At 46.4% G+C, this 7,783-nt stretch overlaps 1 pseudogene; it reads left to right on the forward strand.

Moving 5' to 3' along the window:
• Window positions 1-591: 591 nt before the first annotated feature.
• On the forward strand, window positions 592-6,320 carry LOC139361228 (uncharacterized; annotated as a pseudogene).
• The last annotated feature ends 1,463 nt before the right edge of the window (window positions 6,321-7,783 follow it).

Genomic DNA, 7,783 nt, shown 5'->3' on the forward strand with positions numbered 1-7,783 from the left:
TTGTAAATGTACCAATTAGCACTCCGTGCCTAGCTAAAGGTTTGTAAATGCACCAATCAGCACTCTGTAAAAATGCACCAATCAGCACTTTGTGTCTAGCTAAATGTTTGTAAGTGCACCAATTAGCACTCTGTAAAAACTGACCAATCAGCACTCTGTAAAATCGGCCAATCAGCACCCTGTAAAATGGACCAATCAGCAGGACATGGGCAGGGCCAAATAAGGGAATAAAAGCTGGCAACCCGCTGGGGTCCCTTTCCACACTGTGAAGTTTTGTTGTTTTGCTCTTCACAATAAATCTTGCTGCTGCTCACTCTTTGGGTCCATACTACCTTTATGAGCTGTAACACTCACCACAAAGGTCTGCAGCTTCACTCCTATAGACAGTGAGACCATGAACCCACCAGGAGGAACAAACAACTCCAGACGCACCATCTTTAAGAGCTGTAACACTCACTGTGAACATCTGCGGCTTCACTCCTGAAGTCAGCAAGACCACGAACCCACCGGAAGGAAGAAACTATGGACACATCTGAACATCTGAAGGAACAAACTCCAGACACACTATCTTTAAGAACTGTAACACGTGCCATGAGGGTCCAGAGCTTCATTCTTGAAGTCAGTGAGACCAAGAACCCACTGGAAGGAACCAATTCTGGACACATTTTAGTGACCACAGGAACTATCGCCTATCACCAAGCAATGAGTACCCATTGGACCCCTTTTGCTTGCTATTCTGTCCTATTTTTCCTTAGAATTTGGGGGCTAAATACCAGGCACCTGTCGGCCAGTTAAAAGTGACTAGCATGGCCGCTGGACTAAAGACACGGGTGTCAGGCTTTCTGGGAAAGGGCTCTCTAACAACCTCTGACTCTTTGGAGTTGGGAGCGTTGGTATGCCTGGAACCAGCTTCCACTTCTCCTGTACTTTTGGGCTGAGCCGAGGGTAAACAGAGAGGAAAGCCATTCAGCTCTGGGGTCCTGACAACATGTTGGTTGACCCTATGGCCATGAGCAGAACTCTCAAAGTCATGTCGCCCAAGCGAGACTCACCCATCTATCCTATCTATCCTAACCCTTGCCTCCTGGGTCCTAATGCCTGTCAGACAAACTTCCTCTCGCCTCTCTTCTCCAAGGCTAGTCCCACTTCTAAAAACCACTCTCTGTCTCTGGTGCTTTTCTAGTTTCTCCTGTAAGAATGATTTCTAGTATAAAATTCAGGACTCTGTTACCTTCTTTAGGCACCTGGGCTCACCAATCAGAAAGACATAATTTTTGCCCAAAGCCCCACTGGGGCAGAGGACTATCTTATCTGGAATTTTAGGATCCCTCCTCAGACTAGCAGGCCTAACAAAAGCTATTCCGGAAGCTAGGATATCGGGAGCTTCAGAAATGATATCCTTCCTATTCATATAAGTGAGGACAAAAAGGTATCACTCTTCCAACTCTGGAGATCCCTCCCCTCCCTCAGGGTATGGCCCTCCACTTCATTTTGGGGGCATAACATCTTTATAGGACAGGGTAAAGTCCCAGTACTAACAGGAGAATGCTTAGGACTCTAACAGGTTTTCAAGAACGCATCAGTAAGGGCCACTATATCGGATTTTCCTCAGTCCTCTTTGTGGTCTAGGAGGACAGGCAAGGGTGCAGATTTTTGAGAATGCATCGGTAAGGACTTCTAAATCTGACATTCCTCAGTCCTCCTTGTGGTCTAGGAGGAAAACTAGTGTTTCTACTGCTGCATCGGTGAGCACAACTATTGTGATCAGCAGGGTCCAGGGACCATTGCAGGTTCTTGGGCAGGGGGAGAAACAAACAAACCAAAACCGCAGGCAGTTTTGTCTTTTAGATGCGAAACACTCAGGCATCAACAGGCTCACCCTTGAAATGCATCCCAAGCCATTGGGACCAATTTGACCTGCAAACCCTGAAAAAGAGGCGGCTCATTTTTTTCTGCACTATGGCTTGGCCCCAGTATGCTCTCTCTTATGGGGAGAAATGGCCACCTGCGGGAAGTATAAATTACAATACTATCCTGCAGCTTGACCTTTTCTGTAAGAGGGAAGGCAAATGGAGTGAAATACCTTATGTCCAAGCTTTCTTTTCATTGACGGAGAATCCACAACTATGCAAAGCTTGCAATTTATATCCCACAGGAGGACCTCTCAGCTTAACTCCATATCCTAGCCTCCCTATAGCTCCCCTTCCTATTAATGATAAGCCTCCTCTAATCTCCCCTGCCCAGAAGGAGACAAGCAAAGAAATCTCCAAAGGACCACAAAAACCCCCAGGCTATCGGTTATGTCCCCTTCAAGCTGTAGGGGGAGTGGAATTTGGCCCAGCCCGGGTAAATATCCCTTTCTCCATCTCTGATTTAAAGCAGATCAAGTTAGATCTGGGGAAGTTTTTGGATGATCCTGATAGGTACATAGATGTCCTACAGGGTCTAGGGCAAACCTTTGATCTCACTTGGAGAGATGTCATGCTATTGTTAGATCAAACCCTGGCCTTTAATGAAAAGAATGTGGTTTTAGCTGCAGCCTGAGAGTTTGGAGACACCTGGTATCTCAGTCAACTAAATGATAGAATAACAGCCAAAGAAAAGGACAAATTCCCTACCAGTCAGCAAGCTGCCCCCGGAATGGATCCCCACTGGGACCTCGACTCAAATCATGGGGACTGGAGTCGTAAACATCTGCTGACTTGTGTTCTAGAAGGACTAAGGAGAATTAGGAAAAAGCCCATGAATTATTCAATGATGTCCACCATAACTCAGGGAAAGGAAGAAAATCCTTCTGCCTTCCTCGAGTGGCTACGGGAGGCCTGAAGAAAATATACTCTCCTGTCACCCAACTCACTGGAGGGTCAATTGATCCTAAAAGATAAGTTTATTACCCAATCAGCTGCAGATATCAGGAGAAAGCTCCAAAAGCAAGCCCTGGGCCCTGAACAAAATCTGTAGGCATTATTAAACCTGGCAACCTCAGTGTTCTATAATAGGGACCAAGAGGAACAGACCCAAAAGGAAAAGTGAGATCAGAGAAAGGCCACAGCCTTGGTCATGGCCCTCAGACAAACAAACATTGGTGGTTCAGAGAGGACAGAAAATGGAGCAGGCCAATCACCTGGTAGGGCTTGTTATCAGTGTGGTTTACAAGGACACTTTAAAAAAGATTGCCCTATGAGAAACAAGCTGCCCCCTTACCCATGTCCACTATGCCAAGGCAATCACTGGAAGGCACAGCACCCCAGAGGACAAAGGACAGAAGCCCCCAACCAGATGATCCAACAACAGGACTGAGGGTGCCCGGGGCAAGCGCCAGCTCATGTCATCACTCTCACTGAGCCCCAGGTATGTATAACCATTGAGGGCCAGGAAATTGTCTTCCTCCTGGACACTGGCACAGCTTTCTCAGGGTTAATTTCCTGTCCTGGAAAGCTGCCCTCAAGGTCCATTACCATCAGAAGAATCCTGGGACAGCCTGTAACCAGGTATTTCTCCCACCTCCTCAGTTGTAATTGGGAGACTTTGCTCTTTTCACATGCCTTTCTTGTTATGCCTGAAAGTCCCACACCCTTATTAGGGAGGGATATATTAGCCAAGGCTGGAGCTATTATCTACATGAATATGGGGAACAAGTTACTTATTTGTTGTCTCCTGCTTGAGGAGGGAATCAACCCTGAAGTCTGGGCATTGGAAGGAACAAACTCAAGCTCCAGCCTTAAGCCTTCCCACAGGACAAAATTTTTCTTTATATGTCACAGAGAGAGCAGGAATAGCTCTTGGGGTCCTTACTCAGACTCATGGGACAACCCCACAACCAGTGGCATACCTAAGTTAGGAAATTGATATAGTAGCAAAAGGCTGGCCTCACTGTTTACGGGTAGTTGTGGCAGTGGCTGTCTTAGTGTCAGAGGCTATCAAAATAATACAAGGAAAGGATCTCACTGTCTGGACTACTCATGAAGTAAATGGCACACTAGGTGCCAAAGGAAGTTTATGGCTATCAGACAACCACCTGCTTAGATACCAGGTGCTACTCCTTGAAGAACCAGTGCTTCAAGTGCGTATGTGTGCAGCCCTCAGCCCTGCCGCTTTTCTCCCAGAGGATGAGGAGCCAGTCGAGGGTGGCTGCCAACAGGTTGTAGTCCAGACTTATGCCGCCCAAAATGATCTCTTAGAAGTCCCCTTAGCTAATCCTGACCTTAACCTATATACTGATGGAAGTTCATTTGTGGCAAATGGGATGCGAAGAGCAGGTTATGCCATAGTTAGTGATGTAACCATACTTGAAAGTAAGCCTCTTCCCCCAGGGACCAGCACCCAGTTAGGAAAACTAGTGGTGCTTACCCGAGCCTTAGAACTGGGAAAGGGAAAAAGAATAAATGTGTATATAGATAGCAAGCATGCTTATCTAATCCTACATGCCCATGCTGCAATATGGAAAGAAAGGGAGTTCCTAACCTCTGGGGGAACCCCCATTAAATACCACAAAGAAACCATGGAGTTATTGCACGCAGTGCAAAAACCCAAGGAAGTGGCAGGCTTACACTGCCAAAGCAATCAAAAGGGGAAGGAGAGGGGAGAACAGCAGCATAAGAGGCTGGCAGAGGCAGGGAAAGACCAGCAGAAAGGAGTCAAAGAGAGAGACAGAGAAAGAAAGTCAGAGAGAGAGACAGAGAGAGGAAGAGGAAGAGAGAGAGAGATGAAGAGACAGACAAAAAGTCAAAGAGAGAAGGAAAGAGAGGAAGACACAAAGGAGTCAAAGACAGAGAAAGAGATAGAAGTAGTAAAGAAAAAACAGTGTACCCTATTCCTTTAAGAGCCAGGGTAGGCCGGGCGCGGTGGCTCAAGCCTGTAATCCCAGCACTTTGGGAGGCCGAGACGGGCGGATCACGAGGTCAGGAGATCGAGACCATCCTGGCTAACACAATGAAACCCCGTCTCCACTAAAAATACAAAAAAATTAGCCGGGCGTGGTGGCGGCGCCTGTAGTCCCAGCTACTCGGGAGGCTGAGGCAGGAGAATGGCGGGAACCCGGGAGGCGGAGCTTGCAGTGAGCCGAGATCGCGCCACTGCACTCCAGCCTGGGCGACAGAGCGAGACTCCGCCTCAAAAAAAAAAAAAAAAAAAAAGAGCCAGGGTAAATTTAAAACCTATAATTGATCATTGAAGGTCTTCTCTGTAACTCTATAACACTCCAATACCACCTTGCTGTCAGTGTAAACAAGGGCAAATCCCGAAAGCACTGAGGCCACTGACAACCCGTAGCCTTCCTATCAAAAATCCTTAACCCAGCAGGTTTCCTAACAGGAGATCTAAATCTGAAGGTCCAACCAGACACAGGAGGAACTCCCTTCAGGACAGGGCGATAGATGGTTCCTCCCAGGAGATTAAGGAAAAAGACACAATGGGTATTCAGTAAGTGATAAGGAAACTCTTACAGAAGCAGGGTTAGGAAAATTGCCTAATAATTGGTCTGCTCAAATGTGCAAGCTGTTTGCACTCAGCCAAACCTTAAAGTACTTACAGAATCAGGAAGAAGCCATCTATACCAATTCTAAGTTAATATGGACTGAACAAGGTCTTATTAATAGCAAAGAATAATTGAAATTCCAAACTTTCAAGGTTTTCAACAAAAGTAAAGTTTGCTAAAAGTTAATAGTGTAAACATATATTATCCTAACTTCTAATCTTGTGGAAATCAGACCCTATCAGTGCCCCTCAAAGCTCAAGTCCATCAGCGTAGAGCCATACAACTAATACTCCTACTTACAGGGTTAGGAATGGCTACTGCTACAGGAACTGGAATAGCCAGTTTATCTACTTCATTATCCTACTACCACACACTCTCAAAGGATTTCTCAGACAGTTTGCAAGAAATAATGAAATCTATCCTTATTCTACAATCCCAAACAGACTCTTTGGCAGCAGTGACTCTCCAAAACTGTCGAGGCCTAGACCTCCTCATTGCTGAGAAAGGAGCACTTTGCATCTTCTTAGGGAAAGAGTGTTGTTTTTACACTAACCAGTCAGGGATAGTACGAGATGCTGCCCAGCGTTTACAGGAAAAGGCTTCTGAAATCAGACAACGCCTTTCAAACTCTTATACCAACCTCTGGAGTTGGGCAACATGGCTTCTCCCCTTTCTAGGTCCCATGGCAGCCATCTTGCTATTACTCACCTTCAGGCCCTGTGTTTTTAATCTTCTTGTCAAATTTGTTTCCTCTAGAATCGAGGCCATCAAGTTACAGATGGTCTTACAAATGGAACCCCAAATGAGCTCAACTCACAATTTCTACCAAGGATCCCTGGACTGACCTGCTGGCCCTTTCACTGGCCTAAAGAGTTCCCCTTTGGAGGACACTGCAACTGCAGGGCCCTTTCTTTGCCCCTATCCAGCAGGAAGTAGCTAGAGCAGTCATTGGCCAATTCCCAACAGTAGTTGGGGTGTCCTGCTTAGAGGGGGGATTGAGAGGTGAAGCCGGCTGGGCTTCTGGGTCTTGTGGGGACTTGGAGAACTTTTCTGCCTAGCTAAAGGATTGTAAATGCACCAATCAGTGCTCTGTGTCTAGCTAAAGGTTTGTACACACACCAATCAGCACTCTGTTTCTAGCTAATCCGGTGGGGACTTGAAGAACTTTTCTGCCTAGCTAAAGGATTGTAAATGCACCAATCATTGCTCTGTGTCTAGCTAAAGGTTTGTAAACACACCAATCAGCACTCTGTAAAAACCAATCAGTGCTCTGTGTCTAGCTAAAGGTTTGTAAACGCACCAATCAGCACTCTATAAAAATGCACCAATCAGCACTCTGTGTCTAGCTAAAGGTTTGTAAACGTACCAATCAGCACTCTGTAAAAACGGACCAAACTGTAAAATGGGCCAACCAGCGCCCTGTAAAATGGACCAATCAGCAGGACATGGGCAGGGCTAAATAAGGGAATAAAAGCTGGCCACCCAGGCCAGCCATGGCAACCCACTCAGGTCCCCTTCCACACTGTGGAAGCTTTGTTCTTTCACTCTTCACAATAAATCTTGCTGCTGCTCACTCTTCGGGTCCGCACTACCTTTATGAGCTGTAACACTTGCCGCAAAGGTCTGCAGCTTCACTCCTGAAGCCAGTGAGACCACAAACCCACCGGGAGGAACAAACAACTCTGGACATGCCACCTTTAAGAGCTGTAACATTCACTGCGAAGGTCTGCAACTTCACTCCTGAAGTCAGCGTGACCAGGAACCCACCAGAAGGAAGAAACTCCAGACACATCTGAACATCTGAAGGAACAAACTCTGGACACATCATCTTTAAGAACTGTGACACTCACTGCAAGAGTTTGCGGCTTCATTCTTGAAGTCAGTGAGACCAATAACCCACCGGAAGGAACCAATTCCAGACACAATACTTATGGCCCCTTGGGGATTTCTCCACAGACAGTTGACAGAATAGAAAAGGAGCAGCAAAAGGGCTTTATAATGATTAGGCTAGCAAGATATGCTGGTGTGAGCTAAAAAGATGGACTGTTGCTGCACTAAAGATACACCCAAAATAACCCTGGGTGCTAATTCAAGTCCTGTGGTCATCTGCTTTGTGTCTGGGGAGAAGTGGCCCAAAGTAAGAATATACACAGTCTTCTAGGTGGTGGAGAATGGCTTGGTTGCTTAGTCAAGGGCCTTAAGGGAACAACACTAGAGGATTAAAACCAAGCATGTCTGAGGAAGAGGCATGTGGCTGGAGCTATAAGAATGGGCACATTATGTGTTAATCTTTTTGTCTCACACTAG

The sequence above is a fragment of the Macaca nemestrina genome, chromosome 2, assembly GCF_043159975.1.
Source record: "Macaca nemestrina isolate mMacNem1 chromosome 2, mMacNem.hap1, whole genome shotgun sequence".
In the NCBI taxonomy this organism is placed as follows: domain Eukaryota; kingdom Metazoa; phylum Chordata; class Mammalia; order Primates; family Cercopithecidae; genus Macaca; species Macaca nemestrina.